The sequence below is a fragment of the Protopterus annectens genome, chromosome 8.part0, assembly GCF_019279795.1.
Source record: "Protopterus annectens isolate FY-2018-M chromosome 8.part0, PAN1.0, whole genome shotgun sequence".
Classification (NCBI taxonomy): Eukaryota; Metazoa; Chordata; order Ceratodontiformes; family Protopteridae; genus Protopterus; species Protopterus annectens.
The window spans coordinates 1,761,612,921-1,761,640,507 of record NC_056741.1 but is presented as its reverse complement, the minus strand read 5'-3'; positions in this window follow the sequence as shown (position 1 = coordinate 1,761,640,507).

Sequence of the window (27,587 nt, the reverse complement as noted above, 5' to 3'; positions counted from 1 at the left end):
CACACACACACACACACACACACACACTCACGCTCACACACACACTCACGCTCACACACACACTCACGCTCACACACACACTCACGCTCACACACACTCACGCTCACACACACACACACACACACACACACACACACACACACACACACACACACACACACACACACACACATACACCATGCCAGGAAAGCACAGTTATGTAAGTGTATGCCTTTTTCTTTGAATAATGAATAGTTTGTTTATAGGCAGTCTGAGTTGCTTGCATTAAAGCTAACATTATTTAGACTGCTTACATTTGACAATATTGCAGTTACTATAGAGATGTTGTTAGACAAATTGAGATTTTTCACCAGAGCCATTTAAGTTTTCCCTATGAGTGGAATAGGAAAGGAATCAAACGTGTAAATGGTCAAAAATGAGTTACCCCAAAGCTGATCTAGAAACATGCACCTCAACTGAAACAATGAGGTACTAGGTTGGGGGTAATATCCATTCTGGCTCATAATTAATTCTAGGAAGAAATTTCTCAGATTGCTTAGATATGTGGAAAAGACTACAGGAAACATCCCAAAAGAACACCTTCCCCAGGATTCAATAAACTCTGTGTAAGAATAATGTTATTCCTACATGGAGTGAATGGTGTTCATGTTCCTATAGCCTTCTCAGTAGTTTGCTATTCATATAAATGAAGGCGCTCTTCTGAGAACAGATCTGTGGACACAACACTGAATGAGTGCAGGGGGCATGTTGCAGTAGTGTTCACAGATCCAACATTCCCCCTGCACTCTCAAAGTGCCATACAGCACTTTTAAATGCTTTCAGTGTCTGCAGACACTGAAAGCAACTAATAAAACAGTAAAACCGTTTCCATGGACACTGAAATAATTAGTAGGACTTGAAATAAATGCAGGGTGTGTGTGACAGGTACTGTCATCCCCCCCCCCTGCATTGTGAAAGTGCTGTATTACACTTTACAATGCTTTCAGTGTCCGCAGGCACTGAAAGCTGGAGTGTAAATGGGAAGCAATACAAAGGGGGGGGGGGTGACAGGAACTGTAACATACCCCCTGCATTATCAAAGTGCTGTACGGCACTTTACAGTACAAGTGTGTCCCAAACATACAGCCATACCTGTAAAAATCTTAGTGCCCAAACTCCAGACCAAGGGCAACCAAATGGGGAGACAAAGCTCCAAAATCAGGGACATATTTGAAGTACAGCTCTCATAAACTTAGAAAGTTGATGGAGGAACAAGGTTTGCATTAACATACATTTACTGAAGGATTAGAAGTCTGAAACTCAAATGTATGCCATTATTTAGTGACTTCAATCCTGAGACCATCTCATTAATTTGCAGAAAACCATGAATGTTATGAGGAACAAAACAAAAATATGATCCAAACGTCTGGACAGTCTGCGATAATCTGGAGAGTTGAGAGCCATCCATTCATTCATGCAGCCAGCCAGCCATCCATTCATTCATGCAGCCAGCCATCCATTCATGCAGCCAGCCATCCATCCATCCAGCCATTCATGCAGCCAGCCAGCCATCCATCCAGTCATGCAGCCAGCCATTCTGTCATGCAGCCAGCCATCCATCCAGCCAGGCATCCATTCATTCATCCATCCATCCATCAAACCATCCATCCAGTCATTTATCCATCTAGCTGCTATTCCCACCAACAAGCTAGCCACTCCAGCAGCCAGCCAGTCAGCTAGCCACTCCAGCAGCCGGCCAGCTAGCCACTCCAGCAGCCAGCCAACCAGCCACTCCAGCAACCAGCTAGCTAGCTAGCTAGCCACTCCAGCAGCCATCCATCGTACCCATAACAGCATCTCCTTCATCGCTCCTGTGGTGACATCATAGTATAGGGTGTGGCCAGTGTCATATTGGCCACACCCCTGTGTCCCACTTTGGCCCGCTTAAAAGGTGGCAACCCTACAAGAAGTGGGATTATGGCCATGTTTAAACCACACAGGTGGGAATACAGCTAGAACTTGTTGTAGTTTGATCTCTGCAGGAACTATGTCTGGAGTTAGAGAGGGAGCTCACTTTTGGGTGCAGCAATAGGGCATCTTGGAGTCCAGGGTCATAGCTGGGCTCCTTGTTAAAGACCATGACCACAGACTGCTTCAGGGCCGGTACCAGGAGTCACAGTACAAAGCAGAGGCTTGAGACCATTTGGCATGTGATCTCACCAGTGCTACTGGAATCCTCTAAACTGAAGGTATGGCATCATTATGCTGACCTAAAGCATATAAAGGAGACACTCTTGGCCCAATGGATCCAAGAAGCTTGGGACCAGAATTCCCTAGTAGTTTGTAAGTATCTCATCCATAGCTGTACCAAATTCTAGCCCGAGTATGTGATAGACAAGTATGGATAACTACGGCTGCAGTGGAGAGGACTAGCAATGTGGCAGCCCTTACGGACAGACTGTCAAGGCTGCACTGACAGGCTGTTGAGTACAGATCTATCTTGCTGTATATAGTGCAAAAAATAAGAATGAGTACATTGTTTACTGCCAGTAGGTATAGTGTGTTCTGTGTCTACTGAATAAAGTTTGTCAGACTAATATTGATCTACAGGGTATGCAGTTATAAAACACTGTGTCATGTTACTCAAATAAAGATTTATATCACAAAATGTTGTGTTTACTCTGGTATGTTTTTGTAGAAATAGAATGTGTACAGATTCTTCACAGCAAATATGGTTTTGACAGCATGCATTAACTGAGGTTATTCTGAGAACCAGCTGTTATGCAAAACTATAGATTGTGGAGCTGTGAAACAAGATATAAATGAAATATGAAATATGTCCTGCACTAAGATCTGAATCCTGAATAGTAATGTGTAATGTATTATAGTGTGTCACCTGCAGCATTGCCTTGTGTTAACCTTTGCCTTCCAGACTGGAGTATCTCAAAGGAGTAATACACAGTACACTATCTATCATGCATGAATCTTAGGATTACAAGGTCAGACTGTCTAACCAACAGAGTATTAGGCAGAAATCACTCAAACAACAGACAACAGTTCCCCAGTAGTGCAGTGTGATGAGAAATAGCTTTGTTCATTTTTGCATACCCAGACACGGTTTGAATCCAGGGAGCGGTACTAAGATGTGTGCATATTTACACTCAAGAAATCTTGAATATTTCTAGAAACAGTCAGATAGTGTCAACAGATATTTTCTCTGCAGGTCTTACAGGTAAAAAATGTTTGTAGTAGCTTTAGGGAGGGTATACTAATACACCATGTACAACTGTTCCACTGTCCAACCCAATGCCTGCAAATGACAGCAGGATAGGTACATACACCATGCACTCTTCCAGATACATGTATCTCACATGTCATGCTGTCATGGCTAGTGGTCACTGCTGCCAATAACCTTGGATACAGATAAGAATCCAGGTGAAGTATGCCAGTAGCACACTCACACGACATCAGTGCAGGGTACCCTTCTTTGTCATATATGTAACCCTGGCATGTACTAGTCCCTTCTAGATATGTACCCAGAGTTGTCACAGCTTGCCCCATACCATTCCAGGTTGACAGTTTAACAGGTATGTATGTGCTATAGAAGCTATGGGCCATAGGTAGATGTAAAGTGAGGACAGACCTGCAGAGTATTGAACAGTACTGTTGTGAAAAATAGACACCTATACAGTTGTTAATGGACATTGTCTGTCCCCCCGCCCCTTATCTGCATCAATAATTATTATTCATATACTATGGGTATATTTTTCTCAAAACCTAATGTTGGGACTTGTGTTCTATATTGTTCTTATATTAAATTGGTTGCATATTAACATGCCTTGTTCAAATACCATTGTTGGTGGCCTATTGCCATCAATGTAACTAGCATCTGTTACAATGCTTACTGTGGTTCCATTTATGCATGTGTTCTGTTTGCTATGCAACTCTTTCAGATCTATTGTTTGGATTAATTTGAACACCCACGCATGCTGTTATAACTAATTTTGACATGTTGTGTTCATGACTAACCAATAAATCTTGTAAAACCTCAACACCATAGCACATTCGGGAAGGCATATCCCAGTGGATCTGCCTGTCCCACCTCATCTTGCTGTGGCACTGGGCCCCAGCACATGTGGGACACCCTGGAACTTCCTCCTACGCTGGTCCTGCACCACCTTTGGGTGACACCACCTCAGGGGATGGGGCCCGTCCCCCCCGGGCATGGGCATGGAGAGGAGCCTGTCACCCACAACAAGTTCTGTGGTGTGGTGCACAGTGTCATCTGCTCAGAGTTGGACAGATGGCTGAGCCAGATGGACTGCCACCTGGCACACCTTCAGGGGCAGGCTATCTCTATTGTCCAGCCCCCAGCACAGCCACCTTCAGGACTTTGAAGGTGCAGTCTTGACTGCCCATGGGTGGGGACCTCAGTCCCACTGTTTCTATCTGGGGACACATGGGCTTCTGATTCCCAACCACCCTCCCCATCCAAGGTGTTTACCCCCTTATGTGTCATACAACACCCCTGTCTGCTACCATGTCTGTCTTGCCTGTTTGCAAAAGCAACCTGTCCTACCCAACCTACCTCCCCAAATGTACCTACAACCTTTCCCCAACATCCCACTCTCAGCTTATAAAAGGAGGGCATCTGTCCCCACAAAAAAAAAATCACATCCCATACATAGCTCTCCATTTCACCCACACATACACTGATGTAAATCAATTCACCATTGAATTACTCAAGCTATGTATGTCACCCACACCCCTCCCTGTGTGGTGTGAGGCTCTAAATTCCAAATTGTCCACATCATTCACAGCTGTTGTTGCAGAAGTAATGGAGAGCTGTGTTCCTTTCCTACACCAATCCTGCACATCCCTGCCTGGTTTTCTTAATGTTTTTCCCCCTGCTTGCCCCCATTTGACCAATTTCCTATCACCCTTTTTTCTTTTCTTTTTTTGAAATTAGAGTGGGTTTAATTGGGAATACGTGCCACTAAGTGAAGCTAAGGGGACTTGAGCATCTCTTAGCATTGCTTAGCTTCACACAAAATCCATCAAACCCACTTACAGCTGCATACAAGTACTTTAATCACTCTGTCTCAATTAGCCCTTGCTCTGCCCAGCAACAAGATAATCACCCCCTGTTAAGTCTCAAACACAGGCCCCTGTGCACTACAATGACAGCAATGTACCACTACACCATCTGAGCTGTGGGAGTTGGTAATGCTTTTACAGACATATCATGCATTACAATCATTTAACACAACGAGAACAATACACATCCCTGGCAAGTCTTAAACACAGGGCCCTGTGCACTCTGGTTACAGCAGCTACCATGCCTTCACACAAGCTGTGAGAATTAGTAGTGCCTCTGTAAATATATCATGCAGGATTGTCATCCAACATTAGGGAAAAACCTGTGTAATTAGTAATATTATGGTTTGTTTTAACATATATTCTCTGATAGATTTCAGGTCCGGAACACAAATGATTGTCATTATTTAGTGATTTCAATGCTCACATCATCCCAGTGATTTGTCAGACATCCACAACAGTTATGAGTAACAGACCAAAAATATGAGCAACACATCTGGACAGTCTATAAAAATCTGGACAGTGGAGAGGTATGAGTGCAGTCATGTAACAGAAGGAAAAAAACACTGAGAGCTGCCAACCATTTCACCCAGCACCTTCTGAACTATAGTCAGACCAACACAACACTACACCAAATCATCATCTGGGGAATTGCTCATGCATTTGCATATATATCATGCACCGCAGGGATGTAACTAAAGGGAAAAACAGACATTGGTAAGAAATTGTCTACCCACAACTATTTGTACCACAGTCACAGCAACATACCAGTAAGCCATCTGACCTCTAGAATATAACAACTGTTTGAACAAACATATAATGATTGTTAGTCACACAATACTCCTAGATAAACTGCCCTAAGTCACAGTGTACTTGGAATCCTGAGGTGTTAAGGGAGATGTCTCAGTCTGACCCTACAGACATATACAGCTGATAGACCACCAGCAACTGTACCAGCATACAGAGTCATATTGAAAAGGATCTATGACACTCACATCTGCCCCTCTCCCTACTCAGCCCAATTTACATGCTACACTGCTGCATAGTCTTGATAGTCTGTTAACAATGGCCAGACATACCTAAATTCTCAACTGTACAGATTTCCACAGAATGTCCAGGGTTTGTGACCATATTTATAGCCTCTTCCTCATAATATTTCTGGGAGTCTGCTAACTCTCTGGGATGATATCAGTAATTATGTCACTAAATAATGATATACCATACCTCTGAACCTCTTAGTGCAAGACATCTGGACAAAGCCTGATATACTTGGGGGACAGAGGCCCAAAAATAGGGATGTATTTTAAATAATGGTGTTATAAACTGAAAAAGTCTGGTGCGACAAGGTTTGTTTTAACATAAAGTTTCTGAAGGATATGAAGTCTGAAAAACAAATGGATGTCATTATTTACGGACTTCAATCCTCAGATTATCCTAGTGAGTATTACCTGTGCACATTTATGTAGTAATAGTAGAAGCTGGAAGCCTCAAACATACAGACATGAGTTGCAAAATGTCAAGTAAATATGCTGTACTTGTTTTAAAAATGTGTAATCTGAGTTTCAGTGCATCAAACAGACATAAATGTCTACAGAAATAGGTTGTTGTATTGCTATGAAACAGAAATAATTACTAGTTTGATTATAATTACTAGCTTGAAATTGGAAAAGAGTTTAACTGTGTCATGACTTTGTGTCCAAGCCTGCACCAAACATCTATATGAGCACCTACATAGCTGTATGGACTCAGTAATATCTGACTGGACAGGGTCTATATTACAAGATTGAATGCTTAGGTGATCGAACACCTAAACATCAAACTTGTAATATCGAACATAAAACATTGAACGGTGCAGGAAAACACATTGGTTGGCCACAAAAATAAAAACATAACTTTACACCCAAACTAAGTGGGTGGCTTCACCCCCCCTACTGTGGGTCGCTGTGCCTCCACACCCCCTAACTAAATATACCAACTCTGACATCACTCTACAGTAGACAAAATGACAAAATCTGGCGACTGGCCAAGAGAAATCTTTCTCTGCATTGAATCGGCTGTTTGCTGTTTTTTGCTTTCGATATTACAAGTTCAATGTTTAGGTGTTTGATCACTTAATCATTCCATCTTGTAATCTAGACCCAACTGGACAAAATCATCTCCCCCAAGGTAGATTAAATCTCTGTGGTGGACAGCAGAAATACATAAACCCCATAATAGGTGGAAATATTGGCCGTACAGGGCCAAGAAGGAGCAGGTGCCAAATTGGAAGCAATCTCATCTTTGCCTGAACAAGCAAATAAGTTCACAGGTGAATTACTCTAAGGCTAACTTTGAGTGCAAATTGGACACATACACCAAGGCCAATCACAAGACTTTCTGCATATATGTCTGCAATCTCAGAGGCAACACACAAATCTGCCCTGTACTGGTGGTCAATAACACCACATACATGTATGCCAGAGATATATACAACCTGCTGCAGACAGGTAAGCGAAAACCTCACCCCCCATCCTCCCATCAGTAAATGAGGACATGCACAGCACCTGCCCCCCTCCCCTCATCATCAGGGAGCAGGTCCATAATGCCCTCTCAAGGGCCACAAACTGAAGTCTCCATGTGACCTGATAACATCTCTGGCTGTATCCTACATGAACCCAGGCATGAGCTGTCAGTCAACCAAAGCCTGAGCACCAGTGTTATTCCATCTGCATAGAGGACAGCCACTGTCACCCCTCTACATAAAGGTGGAGCATCTACTGGCACAGCCAGTCCTATGCACATCAGACTAACTAGCCTGATCTGCAAGACCATGTAAGGCATTATCAATGACATTATATACAGGGACATCAGCAACCTCAAAATTCTTGAGCCAACCAGTTTGGTATTGTCAAAGGGAGATCAGGCCTCTTAAACCTGGTCAACTGCTTTGAAGTTGTCAACAAACACATGGGTGTGGGGAAGAATGGTGCATACTGCCTACCTTCTACCTAGCCAAAGCCTCTAACAATAATCCCCAGTAGGCCATAATACACAAGCCTACACAGCTAGGCATCAACCTGTATGTTACCAGATGGGTAGCTAACTGGCTCAATGATAGTACCCCTCAGTCAAAGTTTTGGAAGCTACCCCTAGTAGTAGATCCTTAAAGAGTGGTATATGCCAAGGATGTGTCTGGTGTCCTCTAGTGTTTGGGATATATGGTTCTGAGGTGTATGACAAAGCCAGTGGTATATGGCTGACCAGGTATACAGATGACTGTAAGCTGGGCACTGTCTTACATCCCCCTAGTGATGTGAGCATCCCCCAGGAGGCTCTTACCCAAATTAATGACTTGTGACAGAAGCATTGCCTCAAACTGTATGCCAGGGACTGCATCATTATCCCTGTTGTAGTAGATGTCATCCACACTAGTTATTACAGGTGTGAAGTGACTTGTGCACCAAAGTTGATAGCAACCTGACAGTTTCCCACTGCGTTGGTACCATTGTACAGAAGGCTGTCTACATGGCCCACTTCACAAATACGGGTATGTCATCCAGGAACCAGGAGGCCATAGCATACCTGTATTCCTCCCTTATCAGACCCATTACTGAGTAGAATGGCTGATTTGGCATTTACCTTGCCAACCACATGCAGCAGCTGCAGAGATAACAGACGATCCTGATCAGGAAAATCCAGGGTCTGCAACACCTATCCTATACAGATATTCTGAAAGCCCTGTCACTCTACTCAGTGTCATACAGACTGATCATAGGTGACATGTGTCTGGCTAACAAGGCCATTCCCAAACCAGCCTTGCTGGAGTGTATGCATATCCGTAAGACAAACCCCACTCATGCAACCCACTTGCAAGGACATCACATGGTCTGTGACATGAATAGTACTTTTTGGCAGGCTAGATTTGTGTCTCAAACAATACACTCTGTAAAATACACTCCCTCCCCATATCTAGCAGAGTATCTCTCTAGCCTTCTTTCACAAGAAGCTGGATGACTGAATGGGAAACACAAAAGACATCCTTGGGATTCCACCTGTGTCCCAGCTGGACAGGGGAAACAGGTGCTGGCTTTCAAGGGACATGGGCAAACATCCAGGCTAGGCTTATGAGTACATCTGAGCCAATAGCCTAGTATCATCCTATGAACTTATGCACCTATTACTTTACATGTTTCCTGTATGTAAGCAGACTGTTCTGCAATTTTGTCATTTATGAATCCCTTTGAGTCTGAACTGTGTAGTTACTGCATTGCTAGAGTATTCTCTTGTTCCTTTATTAGTTATTGTCACATATCATTACACCTTTCATTGTGTCAGGTCTTTATAGCACTAAGTCAGCTCTTAGAGTACTTGCATATGCACATGGTGACACTGTATAGCTCATGCCAATAGCCCTGGTCTTGGTCACACTTACCATTTTGCTAATAGGCTCATCACACAGTAAGATTTGACACCCTTTGTTGAGGGCCTTACAGTAGCTGTTACAAAGAAGGATTGTCGCAGTCAAAACTGGCTTAAAGTATGGGCTGAAGGACCCATAGTTACAAAGTTGTGCCAGACTTTAACAGGAGTGTGCATGTGTGTGTGTTTGTGTGTGTGTGTGTGTGTGTGTGTGTGTGTATGTGTGTGTGTGTGTGTGTGTGTGTGTGTGTGTGTGTGTGTGTGTGTGTGTGTGTGTGTGTGTGTGTGTGTGTGTGTGTGTGTGTGTGTGTGTGTGTGTGTGATTCAAAACTCAAATAGCAAAGTGTGTGTATCAGCTACTTGGCTAAGGATCTGAAGTACTGGTTGGACAGAGAGGGTGACAGATGTTTTGGAATGACCACTTTGCTGAGATGCTAACCTCATTGGTGTGCCAGTGTGGAGTGTTATTGGGGTTGTGGAGAGAGAGGGAAAAATTATCCCCACACTGACTGTGACCTCTGTGTGCTCTAAAGGGTAAATGTATTTTAATGTGCATGTACTTGTCATCCTGCCATTGTGTACATCCCTCACTGGTGGTATAGGTGAGTATTTAGGCACCCTGATGATTGGGCCAGTGCAGGGTGACACACTGGCAGTACATATTGGTGGATAGAGATGGCATATCCCATCATGTACCATAATTGAGCCCGTCTAAGTCTGACAATGTCATGCAGGGTTATTTCACAGATTGTCCAGGTCTCCTTGACCATTCCTGACATACTCTGCCTAGGTGAGTGTGTACTCCACAACTGTATCTGATTGCCTCACACCTATGTCTAGCATACCTGGTGACCCCTGCAGCAGGACAGAAAGTTATAGGTAGTAGTAGTGGGTGTATGCTGGCACTGGGTCAGCAGCAGTGTGCACATACTGAGTATACAATGTAAGGGAATGGATACAGTACCAGATACCCAGGTACTATCACTGTGCCCCCAGGAGTCCGGCATGTCACAGACACATTCCCCAAACTATGTGGACAAACATCATGTATTGTTCAACTGGTGTGCGGCAATACACATTTTCTGGCATTGGGATCTATATCTGTCAGGCACATGTACACATTCCATAAACATCTGGGTGCTGAAGATGTCAGACACCTATGAGCAGGTCACCCTACAACACATATTCACTGATCTCAGTTACTGTGCAGCTCAGATGTTCCTGGAATGTCCACAATGCACCTGTAGGAGCACTCATCTATTCGTGGTATGTAGGCTTGAATACATGGTACTGTAACACTGCCCATAGGGGACAACCAGCAGTCAATGGCACTGATGTGTGTGGACACATAACAACACAGTCTGTCACAGCAGACAGGCCACTAATGATATTCCTTGTACCATACCAGGGTACTACTCTGTGGGCCCTGAGCAGCCATATCCTTAGGCCACATGTTAGCCCATGTGTATGCAAGGCAGCAGCTGATGGCTCTATCCAAAAGGGACACAGGTGGTATCCCAAGGGTGTGTGTGCCATTAACCATCCAGGTGACCATGTACCTATTCTGCCTGATGTGAACAGGGTTCCCATTCCCCTGCAGGGTGAATGTGTATGACACACATCCAAGCTGCCAACAAGGCCAGGCCAGGTCACTCATCAGGTGTAGGCTGTGTGTGTGTGTGTGTGTGTGTGTGTGTGTGTGTGTGTGTGTGTGTGTGTGTGTGTGTGTGTGTGTGTATGTATGTGTGTGTGTGTGTGTGTTAACAGAGTGGAGCATGACCTGCACTCATGCAGCAGTCCCAGCAATGTGGAGTGTGTGGTTGCCTGGTATGCCTGAGTGAGGTAACTCTTGTGGGGTATGTATGACACCAGCGAGAGTGTTGGCCTCATAGCCTATAGGTGTACAATAGATGTCTGATGGGCTGGTATGCCCTGGTAGGGAACTTCTGTGATGTTCTCAGCTGTTGCATGTGCTGTCTGATGTGAATGATGAATGGAGGATTATGCACATTAATGGTCCTCATTGGGGGGAACATGAAACATTAGAATCATGAGTGCAATGCATTCTGTAATGCCAGTATGGTGAAACTATACACACACACACACACACACACACACACACACACACACACACACACACACACACACACACACACTGTGCTGATAGATGACAGGGGTATGGTGTGGGTGGTAGTGATGGATAGTGCTAGCAAATGTGGATGTCCAGGATCTGTACATAACAGTGCCCAATGTATGAGGTCCTGTGATGTGTTTCCCTGTTCATGTCTTTCAGGTGGAATGTCTCAACATTGGCAGCAGTCATTTTCAGACTCTGAGACTGTAGCAATCATAGATGCCATGAGACTGCAATACACAATCATGTTTGGGAGGGAGATACAGCAGGTGCAACAGCAAACCACCCTGTGGTCAGACTTAGTGGCCACTGTGAACAATCTGGGAAGCGTGGCTGAACATATGCACAGGTCAGGCACAGGGCCACTGACCTCATCCACTGTAGTCTGAGACCAGACAGTCACAGGTGCAGGTCCTGGTATGTAACCCTCACTTACACCAACAGAGGAGTTGCTTGTCAACCTTGGGGCAGCCACCACATCCCAGGAAACCATACAATCCTATGCCATGGAGGTGGGTGGCACAGAGTCAACAGTTAAAGAATGTCCAGGTAAGGCCCCAGTGGACACCACTTCAATACTATATCATTCATACTGGCATCCTTGCAGTATCTGGATGCATATGTCAGGTCAAACTGCATTTGTGGGTGGGGTTTGTAATGCACACAAGTATACATCTATTGTGAATGACAGCAAATTGTGTAGTATCAGAGCTTGTACTGTACATGTTCAGAAATGCATAATTTATCCTGTATCAATGCCACATGTGAGTGTGCTTACAATACCTCTCCCGCACAACTTCATAGGTCCCTCTGGTCTGACTGGAGAAAAGCTTCCAGAAGCTGGTAAGTATAGAAATGTCTTGTTGTGGCTCACCAATACCCTAGGCATGTTAAGGGCAAGCATTTTTCCATGCACACAACTGTTGCTCTTAGCCATATTGCAATATGTGGAGGTTCACTTGTGATGGGGTTAACTGCAGTCCACCACAGTGGTCATCACAGGAGCCTATTCGCAGAAGCTGTAACATATTGGCATGCACATTTCAGTAGGTGTTGCCACTGTGCTATACAGGGGAACATCAATATTGTGTACATGGGTGCAGTGTGTGTTATGTGAAAGTTCATCACATGCTACCACTCCTCACGTATCTCAGAGGTGTATATTAGTAGCAACATTAAGTAGACATAGCTTCACTACATGTTGTTGAGGGCCTATCTAGAGTGTGTCTGTTGTGGTCTAACTGTGTGTTGCGCATGTCATCATTCAGAAATTGTGGGGTCTGTATAATGCCTTTGTGCCACCTTACCTGTATGAATGAGTGTGTGTGTGTGTGTGTGTGTGTGTGTGTGTGTGTGTGTGTGTGTGTGTGTGTGTGTGTGTGTGTATATCAGCAAACATAGTGCAGGTATTAATTTATATATGTTGTCTTCCCCGCACAGGTGAACATGGGGCTTGGAGTCTCTCCCCCTCACAACCTGATGTCAGTGTCTTAGCAGACTTTGATGTTGGTTGTTATAGTGAGGCACAGGTGGGGCTGGTAGTGGCTGAATCTGTGCCATTGGTTGGCATCACACTTTCACCCAAAATGTCCCTGCACATGGTCAATATGCCCCCACATACCCAATCCCCAGCAGCCACAGATAATGGAACGTTGGAGGGTGGTGGCATGGAACAGGCTAGTGTGGTGACTATGGCAAGTGTGAGTGTAGACACTAGCCATAGCCAGAGAGCAGGTGAGGTGCCACACAGGTGGATGGACAGGGGTGCTCGAAGGAGGGCTGCTGCCCATCAAGTCCCTGTTGCAAGTGTCACAGCAGGTGTCACCAGACACATGTTTCGGTCCATCACAGATGTACAAGCATATTCTGTATGCAACACCAGAAAGATGCTCAGGGTCATGAATGCAATACTCCCTGTTACGCATGATGACCTCCATGGCCTTGGTGATGCCACATGTTATTATGCTTCTGTCGTAGATAGACAGTGGGGTGAGGCATTGTCTTTGCTCAACCAGGCAATGTCTGTGCTTGAACACATGGACATAGGTCAGCAACAAGATCAGCTGGGAGTCCGCATGGCCATGCACATTCACACTGCCATAGTGGCAGTACCACCAGCACTACCAAAGGGAGGGTGCTGTCCACACCACAGCAGAGCAGGCCATAGGCACATGGTCCTGGCTGGTCCCATCAGGAACATGGATCCGGCAGACAGCAGTCACCGTCGGGGAGTAGTACTGCATCTAGCCATGGGCCTGGTGCTGCCAGTGAGACTCCTGGCAGATCCAGTTCCCATGTCCATGGCCGGAGACAGTGAGCTGTACATCCTGCCATGTACTGTCCATGGCTGTCTAACATATCCCTGTGTAGGGCAACCACATGGCTTAACTGTGTGCATACAAACACTCACATATCTCTATCACAGGCAGGTCACCACCAGACACACAGCTCCTCTGCATGGCCCAGTTGAACAACATCTTTCCAGACACACACACACACACACACACACACACACACACACACACACACACACACACACACACACACGTCAACTGTATGGCCCAGCCTATGCCTCTGGCAAACCCACACCACACCCTGTGCATTTGATGATACCTGTGCCACATCCCTGTTATCCATACCATTGATGCAGGGACATGCTAATATGGGTATAATGCACAGGGTGAATATAGTACAGTGTAGTAATGTTATGTTGTGTAACGTGCTGTCTGCTGGCAATTGTTATGGGTACACATCAAAGTGTATGTAACATTTATAGCCATGATGCATTATTATGTTAGTACTACTGATTGACTGTAGTCTCACAAACTGTATTCTGTTTGTGTTCCAGGTGTCTGTGTGTCTGCAGGCTGTGAGCCTGCTGACATTACCAATAATGTGTATGACAGCTGGAAACACAGTGACCTTTTAATGGCCAAGCTATAGATGTATATATGCATGTTTACCAGATGTGTATGTATGCAACAGTATGTGAGGGACACTGGGGGCAGACAGTGTGACATTGTGTACATACCCCTGGACACAGCCAGCTAGCCTTCATATATGTCACCTGGGTGTTCTGTAGTACCACAGGCTCATACACACAGAGGAGGTTACTTGAGTGTTGGCACTAGGTCACACACAAGCCTAGCCATTACTTTAACTCCAACAAATTCACTTATCTTGTGGGCACCAGGTTGTCACAGGGCCTTCACATGCCTACGTATTGCACACACATAGGCAACACACAATGTGTGTGTGAGATTATCAAATATGGAGTGTGGGGACACAATTTGTAGTAATATGACAGTTGACAGCACATAGTATGCCCACCACAAGTGCAACACACAGGAATTCCTGTGGTTTGCTACTATGACACCTTCTATGTGTAACATTACCTTAGCTTACAGTGTTTCTCATAACATTAAGGTGATTCTGATGTGCAATAACTGCTCTATGCAATCAGTACAGAACTGTATGACATGTTTCTTATCTTACAGTCTTGGGACCTCTTTTCACTGTTTCAGTTGTCACAGGTTACACCTTGCCAGTCATGAACGGCAACCTACAGGGTGGTACAGACATACCTCTCAACTGTACATATTTTTACTGAATGTCCCGATTCTTGCCTCATATTTGTGTTCCATTTTCTCATAAACCTGTGTTTTTCTAGCAAATTGTTGCCAAATCATTGCAGGTTGATGTCAAAAAATAATGCCAGACATTATGAGTTAGACGTCATACCTTTCAGACTGTCTATGCTAACGCAAAACCTGTTATTCTATCACCTATATAAGTTTGTAGGAGTAATATTTGTGTCCCTATTATGTGGCCTTTGTCACCCCATTATTTATGGCTTTGTAAACATTTCATGCTGTAAGAGCTTGGGAGGTATGGGTACACATCAAAGTGTATTTAACTTTTATAGCCATGATGCATTATTCTGTTAGTACTACTGATTGACTGCAGTCTCACATACTGTATTCTGTTTGTGTTCCAGGTGTCTGTGTGTCTGCAGGCTGTGACCTCTAACCTCTGCATATGTCTGCAGGTTGCCCTGATGTCTGACACATAATTTCTTTCCATCTGTCATAAACCTGCAGTTTTCTGGCTAATGTTTTGGAAAATCATGACAGACTGACTTTGCAGATTAATGACGGATATTGTCATGTAACAACACATACCCTTTGTTAGGTGCATTCACATGCATGACCTGTTCTGCTATCTATTTCCCATGTGTGACACAGCAATATGTGAAGGGTGTGCTCAATTTTTGCCCCAGCTTCCCATACGGCTTTAACCAGATGTCTTTCTGTGAATGGTAGAGAGGTATACTGGCACATACATACACACACACACACACACACACACACACACACACGCACACACACGCACACACACGCACACACACACACACACACACGCACACACACGCACACACACCCACACACACACACACACACACACACGCACACGCACACGCACACACACACGCACATTCATGACCTCCCTCTGCTAATAGCCAAACCTCTTAGTTTTACAAACTATACTGCTAGATACATAACAGAAACACCACAGAGGTAATATAGTGTTGCAGTGTCTGCAAGTACTATTCAAGTAGGTGACAACTGTAGAGGCTGTTAGGATTGCAAATGGTGCATTCAGAGGCCCTTAACATGATAGAGCCACCTGAACCACACACACACACACACACACACACACACACACACACACACACACACACACACACTGCTGCATGGAGTTATGCATTGAAACACACATGCGCACAGAGTTGACACTTCCAATATTAGATGGCTCACCTATCTAAGTACAATACACAGTGATATGACTATTGCATGCACCACAGTGCCTTTGTGTTAGAAACTGTGTAACTGTGCTTGCAAGGTAGATGACATCTGTAGAGGCAACTAGGTTAGCAATGGGTGAGTTAACAGGGTGGAAAAGGCACACAAAATTGTATAACCATCGCATACACACAGTAAAGACAGCCACATGTGATATGCATACAGAAACACATACACAACTGCCAATAGATTAGTAACCCTACATATCCACCATACCTCTCAACCTGGAAACATCAAAAATCTGGATAAGGCCCATGAAAAATATGTACAAATCTGCACGCTGATTAACGTATAATTTGCATACATAATTACACAACCTCGCCCACTCCAGTGGAATTGTAGGATACCAACTTTCAAATGCAAACTGAAGAATAGAACCAATATAGCACCAGAGTCCCACTGCAGCCATTCCAATGCCCCATTACGTGGCTATTTCACCCCATTTACCATAAATGCAAATGTGTGCATACTGCTTTACTTCTACAATGATTTGAATTTTATTTTTTTTTACATTTTATAACATGATGCACAAACACCAATAGATATCTGCTAAACAAAGCAATACTGTCTCACAATGAAAATAGACTTGGCATTAAAACTTCTCTGCCCTTGAAACTCACATTCATTAAAACAACATTGAAACCCACACCACATCCAAAGAAAATGCATCTGGCCAGTGGTGGATAAAGATTACCTTTGGGCTGTTTTCAAATCAGAGGCCCCTTGCACACAAAACAACAGAGGACCCTTGCACACAAAACAAGAAACATACATGCGTTCTTTGATAGATTTTCTTGACTTTATTAAATTATATTCCTTGTATAATACTGTACACTTGTTAGACTTAAGTGACAGCGCATTTAAAATGTATTGCTTAAAAATTTTTCCATTAGGTAATGAAACATAAATGCATGAACCAATAATGACAAAACTGCCCTATTCAGAACATTTTCATCATACAAGTCTACTTCCACACACAATCACATTTCAAATTTATTGTTTGAACATTTTTTCCACTAGGCAATGAAGCAAAATGCATGCATCAATAATGACAAAACTGCCCTACTCAGAACATTTCCGTAATAACAGTCTACTTCCACACACAATTACATTTTAAATTTATTGTTTGAACATTTTTCCAGTAGGCAATGAAGCAAAATGCATGCACCAATAATGACAAAACTGCCATATTCAGAACATTACCATGATAACAGTCTTCTTCCACATGCAACAGCATTTTAAATTTAGTGCTTGAACATTTTTTCCAGTAGAGAATGAAGCAAAATGCATGTACCAATAATGACAAAATTGCCCTATTCAGAACATTTCCATGATAACAGTCTACGTCTACACACAAAATGTATATATATATATATATATATATATATATATATATATATATATATATATATATATAAAATATAGAACCACAGTAGTGTAAGCCACAGGCATGTTGCACAATTTCCTGCACTTATTTTCCATTGGGGGAGGGGGGCAAAAGGCCAAAAGTCAGGGACACATTTTAAACACTGCTTATATAATTTTGGAAAGTTGCTTGCATAAAATGTTGTGTTATCACCGTGCATTTGACTGCCAAGTCTTGAACTCAGAACCCTGTGCATTATAGTCAGAGAAACATACCACTAAGCTAAATCATCAGTTTCCTGACCTACAGGAAGACAAACTCAAATGGGTATCAATCAATTAATTTCCCACTTCTCACCATAGCTCTCAACCTCTTAGCACAAAAATACAGAACAAAGCCAATAACAGGGGAATACAATCCAAAAATAGGGACACATTTCAAATACTGATCTTATAAACAGAGAAAATTGCTAGAATAAAAGGTTTTATTTTTTCACAGATCCTGAAAACCAGAGAATTAATGAGGGACAGAACAAAAATGTGAGGCATAAATTCACAAGTGATGGTGGCTACGGACTTTAGGCTCTTTTTACCTGCAGTGAGCCTTAGACTGTTACTCCTTCCCCAGGAGGGCAATCCTCCATCGGCCACTAACTCCCATCCTCTCCTTATCACCCCTTCAGACCCTGTGACTGAATCCAACATATCTTTTTTTTCATAACTACTAATCCTTCTGAAATATGAACATATGTATATCCAGTCTGGAATCACCAAATGAAAAAAGGTCCCAGTGTCAGATGAAAACATTTTTAAAATGCAGCGTAACTCATCTGCAATAGTATGAGGACAGAATGATACTACTTCCTTTGAATTTAACCAATGAAAATAAAGGGCTCAATTTTTCAAGTCTTAAAACTGACACAAAGAGCTTGTAAGGATGTAAGTCCAAAAATAAAAATTAAACAGAAAGACAGAATGTGCGCAAGTATTTAATAGCACCAAAACAACATCTGGTACCTCGGCCTTTTGCCTACAAGGATCCAGATGTTTTGGTGCTATTAAATGCTCATTCATATTCTCCCCCGGATTTACAAAGCCCTTTATAGCATGCAGAATTAGTCTAAGAGCTATTTTCGGCAATATGGCTGACGTGGGATCAAGGAACGAGCTCCCGGGACGTGCACATGAACTCTTAGGCTAGTCCTGCTTGGACCGAGCTCCTGTATGCAAATTACCCTAATTTGCGGGAGAAAACCATGCAAATGAGGGTAATTTGTGATCCAGGAAGCTGGCAGCTGTCAGTGCAGGATGAGTGCAGTTTGCAGAAATGTACTCAGTTGGTAACCGAGTGCATTTCTGCAAACTACAAAACAGAGCTATGATAGCTCAAAATAAAGGCTGCATATCATTGAGGAAGCATGCCAATGGCCAAGTAGAAGGCCACTGGCATAGCAAACTGTTTAAAAAATAAAATAAATAACTTTTATTTTTTTTTTGCCGATCTCGCCTGTTTAAGCATAGGGCAGCGGCGCACAAACGGAATTGGGGGGGGGGAGGTCTTAAAATAAATCTAAAATAAGCATTCTAACTGAAATCAGTATTCTGTCATGCAAGTCAATGGCAGGCAGAAGGCAAACTGGCCAGTGAGTAATGGTTGCTAAGGGGAGAAGCTCAGTGTGAGACATGTAACTATGCATTAGCAGGCAATCCTATGCAAATTAGGGAAAGTTTAGTAAATCCCAGATATTCCCACGGTGTGAGGCAGGTCCCAAGAGTGTAAGAGTATAAATAGCTGGGTGCAGGACTAGGATATAGGTGACATCATGGGGGGGTGTCAGGCATACCATAAGTGGTTTGGAGACCTGTGGCTCAGGATTGCTCCTAGCTTAGCACAGCTAAGCTAGGGGTGTGTCTAAACCTGCCTATCACTCTTTACAAAGTGTAAGCAGGTGTGCATGCCCCACACCGGGTTTTACAGGAAGAAAAAGGAAGTTAAACCAAGAAAAAGAAGCTCTGTGCACATTGGAGCACTCCGCTTGTGCGGCGTGCACATGGGCCTAAACAGGGAAGCAATGGGAAGGGAAAACAGCAGTAGGAAACTAATCATGGAGAACTATCTTAGCTGACAGGTGAAATGTATCAGAATCAGCCAATTACACAGGCAGCAGACCAGCCCAGCCCAGTACACCACTATAAACTATGCAAACACCTTTCCCCCTTGTTTTTCCCTAAAACTCTGCACCACCCGTGCATACAGATGGGGAAATTTTACAAAACGAAAGCAAGAGAAAAAAATGTTAGGGGCTGCTTTTGCTATCATAAACCAGTATGTGCAAGAGGCTAAGAGAAGTGAGGATGTGAATGCTGCTGAGCAACCCACAGTGAGGAGATGGAGAAGAGTGTATAGACCCAAGGTAACCTACCAAGGGCTACATGAGCTGGAGATAGTGGAGCGCTATAGGGTGGACAGGGACCTCCTACAGCAAATTGTTGAGCTGTGCCAGCCACACCTGACACACAGAACTAACAGAGGGAAACCCATCCCAGTGGATACCAAGGAATGTGTAGGTCTAAGAATACTAGCTATAGGTACCTTCCAAAGGCCAGCACCTATGGTGCCAAATGTATACCAGTTGTTATGTGTTATACCCATCTACATGGCTGTCTACATCCATATTGTCAGGCCTGGTACACATGTGGTGCACTAAGGGATTATGTGTATACCTCTGGACTGTACAGGGTATGTCCGAAGTTCCACATATAGTGGTCAAAACTCTGCTGCACTCCACAGGGTCATTACATGCTAGCAGTGGCACCTTGCAATGATTTCCTTAGGACGTCTGTCAGTAGCCAATGGCATACGTTATAAGCAGATGTCAGCATCCACACACACCATGTCTGTGAAGACAATCCCAATGACAGTAGCAACAGTCTAGTCATATACCTGCTATACATACATGTCATTCCCTTGCACTATGTCTTTGGGACTGTAGGGGCTGGTGTACGGCTACACTCCATCTCCAGGACATATTTTGGAAATATATGTACATATACTTATCGACAGACATAGATATATATATATATTTATAAAATTACACGTGTACTACATTGAATCACCACTGTCATTGCAACCACCCACTATAAATCCTTACACACACACACACACACACACACACACACACACACACACACACACACACACACACACACACACACCCTGTAACACCAGTACTATGCAAAGAATTACACAACTTTACTCACAGTCTGTCTGTAGTTCCTGATCCTCCTATGAATATATGGCAACTCTGAGTGTGCAGGTTCTCCTGTAAGAGGTATTGCTACCTGCTGTCTGTATCACTGATGCCTACATACAGGAAGGATGTGGCTGTGGTCCCTTTACGTTCCCTGTGTGATTGATATCCTTCCTGTGTGTAGGCATCAGTGATACACACAGCAGGTAGCAATACCTCTTACAGGAGAACCTGTAAACTCAGAGTGGCCACATATTCATAGGAGGATAAGGAACTACAGACAGACTGTGAGTAAATTTGTGTAATGCTTTGCATAGTACTGGTGTTACAGGGTGTGTGTGTGTGTGTGTGTGTGTGTGTGTGTGTGTGTGTGTGTGTGTGTGTGTGTGTGTGTGTGTGTGTGTGTGTGTGTATGTGTGTGTGTACTAGTATACCATGGAATGCAGTCTGTCTGCATAGCTCACTACTGTGGGCCTAACCTCTTGCTGGACAGAGATATGCCTATCATGTGTTGTCCATCCACCACACAGGTCCTGTGTCAGATATTACACTAGCAGTGTGTGTGTTGCGTGCTATCAGTACATGGCTACATCCATGTCTATTTCTAACCTCAATCCCCTGACTAAGGGTATGTTGCAGACTATCCTGTAACACCAGCACCTTGCTTAGTGTATGGCAACAGTATTCCACATATGGGCATGTGTTCCAGCCTCTGTCCCCCATCTACATACCAAGCTTTGCACATATGTCATGCTGTTGGGGGTTGTTCTGTAGTGGGCTGTGAGTATATCACACTGCCATTACTGACATAAGTCCACTGCTGTTGTATCCCCCACACATACAGTGGGGCTGGGGCCATATATGTGTGGGCATCACCTAATCAACACATGTGCGCCCTTATGCACTGCAGAGGCCAGTGTATGTAACAGTGGTATATGGGCCTGTATTATTGAACCTAGGTCAAGAGCACCATAAATTACCTACGCTGATTCAAAGTGTGGGGTATCAGGGGTGAGCTGCCACAAGGTATGTGCATGTACAGTACCGTATACTCCACCTATATTGACATCACTTACATTACTTGGGGTACTGCAAGCATACTGCCTCCTGTCATATAGACTGTTCTGTGTGTTATATCTTGTTATGTACTGGGTACAACCCATTTGATCACAAAACATCGTTACCTCCTCCGGAGTTTGTACAGAGTGTAGGTAGAGGCTGCTGAACTACACACCTGCAGTACATACTGTTGATTGTGTGGTACCCTGTGGCCCAGTCTGTCTGCACTATTGTACATTCTGAAGGGCTTGTACATTCTGAAGGGCTTGGCCTGGACAGCACCAGTTGTGAGCCTTTCCAGACTACTGTGTTAGTGTAACTGTTTCACAGTTGCAGTACTCGGTTAATATGGTTGTCAGTATTTGAACAGCTGTATGATATGTCATATAGAACTGTTATAGTACACAATTAAAGGATTCCCATTTCTGCAAACCTGTGTGTGGTGTCTTTCCTATGATCTTTCTATGGGTATATATTGCAGGCATTAGTATGTGTCGGCCATACAGTGTCTAGTTGTTCAGGTGATAACTGTAGCCACAGTGGCTAGTCCATATTGTGTGCACCTCCTACATATGTATCTTACTGTACATATATCTGCGTGTGTATGTGTAGTCACATGTATATATATATATATATATATATATATAGATATATATATATATATATAATATACATCTATATATATATATATATATATATATATATATATATATATATATATATATATATATATCTGTATCTGCATATATGTGTCTGTGTATCTGTATCCTGGGGATGTTGATGGTTTCCATATTACATGTCCTATGGGAGGCAAACTGTACTTGGTAGTGTATTGCAGGGCACATGTGTTTGGCTGTGGGGGGATGCCTATTCGTTCAAGACGTATAGTGTGTGGGGCCTCTCAAATCCATTAATGGTGCATGTGGACATAGGTGTATTTGTTAATCTGCAATTGCTATCTACAGATGTATGGCCATATATACCTATATAGATATATTTATCTGCTAACAGATATATAACTATATGTGCATAGATAGTGATATATATGTATATAGAGTTAGTAAAACTCTATACATATATGGATATGTTGTATCTGTTAAGGTTGCAATATAGTTACACAGACATCTAGATCTTGGCATACATTCTCTGTACTGTTGCATGACAGGACTGGATGATATGTTTCTGAAATATTGCACATCTGTGTATCTGTCATAGGTTAGTGGTACATCCCTTTGTGTATGGTGTGCAGGATCTTTGGTTTGAGCCTTGTAAGGGCTGTTTATTTTGTTGCTGGGCAGAACATGGCCCGTTGGATACAGAGTGATTAAGGCATCTTAAAACAGTTGTAAGCAGGTTTGCGCGAGTTTGTGCGGAGCTAAGCTCTGCCTACACAGGTTAAGCAATTTAGAAGCTAAATGAGTGTATGAAAACATAACTGGAGGTTAGCAGTGCTCACAATCACGCAAACCCGTGCAAACCCACTTACAACTGCTTTACAGTGCCTTACTTATTCTGTATCCAACAGGCTGTGTTCTGCCCAGCAATAAAATAAACAGATTCTGCAAGCCTCGAAACAAGGACCCTGCACACCATAAACAATGTGATTTACCACTCAGCCATGGCACAGACGCATAATCATGATATTTTCACATACATATCATCCAGCCCAGGTATACAACACTACAGGGAACGTATTTCACCATGTAGATGTATTTGTGTGTGTATATATACTCATCTTTCAATGGATATAATATATCTATATATGTAGATATAGGTGTAGAAATATATATATATATATAAATATATATATATATATATATATATATATATATATATATATGCCAATACATACATATATACATAGATATGCATACATCCATAGATATATATGTATACATCCACATGTCAACATATATGGGCATGTGCAGTAAGTAGCTGGGATCCCTCATACAATTCAATAGCCCTACGCCTGACAAAGAATTCACCAATGTTGGCAGGGACATCCACAAACCCACCATGTCAGCTGGGAAGTATCACCCAGTAGCCTGATGACAGTGGTCTGCAGGGACATGGAACATACCAACAGTAAACCCATGGCCAATGTCACTGGTTATCTCAACACATGGGACCCCGCCAATGTTTAACTTGTTAAAGGCAGAGAATACAACTTGAACCTGGTATACCTCTTTAACCTAATCATGACAAGTTTAGATGAGGGTTAGGAGGTACACAATGCCTATGTAGATCATAGCAGGCTTTTGTACACCATCCCGCTTGTAGGAATGTGTGTAGTTGTTACTGGATCTACCTCCTTTCACAGGATATGTTTCCACCAGGATTGCTTGGAATATACCAACATACCACAGGTGCCATCCCGTAGGTATACAGTCCTTCACAGGTCATAGATGTGTCAATGCCCTCCTCCACACTGTTGTGGTGTGCAGCACTACTGGGGTTGCTATAACTCACTGGGTATAGCTGTTGTGGACACGAATGCCATAATTGCAGTTACTGTTGCATCTATCCCCCACATAGCTGTCTGTAATTTTTATTTTTTATTTATTTTACATTTGTTAACCGGGCTAGTCCAACTGGATACAAGTCCATTTTCAGTGGAGGCCCGAGGAGAAAAGCTCCGCTATCTACTACATGGTCACAAAAACAGTACATACAAAAATATCACAATGGTTATAAGTCAAGTATGGATATAAGTCACAAGTAAGAAAGGCAGTAGCAACAATTTCAGGAAGTTTATGAAGAAGGGGATAGAAAGACAAGGTAATTATTTAAGTACCGAAGTGGTAAGAGAAGGGAGAGAAGAATTAAGTTTTTTTAAAAAAGTTAAGATGAGTGTTATTAGAGAAGTATTGTTATTTAGTCAACAGGAAAAAGAAAATAAATTGAAGAAATATATTTGGGAGAATTTATGCGGAATGAAGGAGGAGAATAGAAGGTCATAGAGGAGCTAGATCAACTGGGATTGATGCAAGAACAAAGCCAGTGTTTAGTAAGAAAGAGTTTCAATTTAGTCTTAAATAGTGTAATGGAAGTGTAATACTGTACAGTGTATGTAATCAGATTGTTAGTTGTTGTTTACACAATTTACAGTAGTTGAATGCCTCACACCCTCCTAAAGGTAGGGCTATGCCACCGGCATTGACACACACACATGTTACTTAGGTGAGGATCGCAGTAGAGTGGGGAGAGGGACATAAACTGCTGTTAGCATGTTCAATGTAATCCACATTGCAGACTGCATATATAGCACTGTGTGATTGTGCCTATCCTGTCTTGGTGGGATTACATGTGCAACAGATGTGTTACCTGCACGGGGACATACCTCCATGTGTACAGTCCTGTACCTGTACTGCATCCTAACCAAAGGCATTGTGTGTTGTACCCAGCCATGGCATGTGTACCACCCACTACACTTACTGATGTCCACTGTAGAAGGCCTGCTGACACCACTACACCCATCAGCCATGTGGTACATCGACAAACACAACACAATCAGAACAAATACTGGTGACAGCAATACAACATTGTTAATTAAAACTATGCTGCATCATGGCTGCACAGCTACACCTTCCGAGATATTAACATTTCAATTTACTGCTGACAACATGCTACATATCATTCCATTGCTACACTGTTGTACAGTTACCCTGTGCATCAGAACCATGTTAGCCTGTCCCTGCATCGATGTTACGGATGTGAGGGAGTGACACAGGTATCATAATATGCACAGGGTATGTTGTTGGTTTGCCAGAGGCCTAGGCTGAGCCATACAATTGACAACACGTGTGGGGGGGTGTGTCTGTGTGTGTGTGTGTGTGTGTGTGTGTGTGTGTGTGTGTGTGTGTGTGTGTGTGTGTGTGTGTGTGTGTGTGTGTGTGTGTGTGTGTGTGTGTGTGTGTGTGTGTGTGTGTGAGGGGGATGAGTATTGTTATGGGCCACTGGTGATGTCATGTGTGTAGGTATGCAGTTGCCCTAAGTTCGTTGTTTATGTGGGTGTCTGCATGCACACAGTTCCTCCATGTGGCTGCCCTATACAGGGAATTGTGGGACAGCTGCACACTGTACCTGGCAGAGTTTGCAGTTCACCGTCTCTGGAAACAGACACGGGACCTGTGCCTGGCAGGGATGCTACAGGCAATATCAGGTATAGAGCCAGACTGAGTACTGTCTCCCGAGTTTGACAGACGTCCACTGGATCCAGGTCCCTCCTGGGACTGGCCAGGGCCACGTGTATGTGGTCTGCTATGATGGGTTGTGGACAGACCCCCACAGTGCTGGGGCTGGTACTGCCACTATGGGAGTGGATGTGACTGTTTGGACATCCATGGCAACCTTCAGCTGCTGGTGTTGCTGGCATACGTCCATGTGCCCGTTGCAACCATCCTGCCCTGTCCTGACACATGGACATGACATTGTGGATGAGTTCCAATGTCTCACCCCACCATCTATCCATGACCTCAGTGTAATTACAGATGGCACCTGCTAGGTCATGGATACTGTCAGTTACAGAGGTGTGATGAGCCCTCTGTGCTTTTAGACCCTGCCTGGTGTACCGTTACATTCATGCCTGTGCCTCCATGGCAGTCTGGAACATGCGTGTGGTTGAAATAGATGTGTCATGTCTGCCAGGGGCATGATGACCAGCAGTGGTCCTACGATCACCCCTGCACATCTGCCTATGTGATACCCCACCAGGCATCTGGCTATGGCTGCTGTGTCCTGGCAATTGTGCCTTAGCTACCACACTGTCCTGGCCCATGCCAAACGTAGGCTGTCCCTCCACTAGGGCCAATATTGATGAGGTGTGTAGAGGCAGCGTGACCATGTGCGTAGATGGTGTGGATACGTGTGGGTTGTCAATTGGTGGCCCAGCAGCAGCCCCTGATGACCCTTCCTGTGCCTCAACACACCTATTTTCATGGTCACTGTCTGTATCAGTGACATCAAATTCCCTGCGGGGGGGGACTCAGCCCCACCTCGCCACCTGTGAGGGGAAAAAAGGGAACAGATAGTAAGACCTGTACAACATCGCTAAACAGTAAATACACACACACACACACACACACACACACACACACACACACACACACACACACACACACACACACGTGTGCAGACATGGCCACATACACAGACATACACACATGCAGTCGACATACATGGCAACCCATGCACTCCACCAGACAGCACCTACAGACAGCTCCCACAACCTCGTAACACACACAATAGCAGGCGATGGTGCAGTACAGTATTGCACACATACCTGTAATTACACACGTCAGCATGCAAGACATGTGGGGCTCAACAGCATGCAGTGCAACTGTAGTCAATCCCCATTACCAATATTATACATGACTGTGATGCATGGCTTCTGTTTATAGGTGATGGCCCTCCCCCTGGAACCCACTGCACACATGTCTGCAG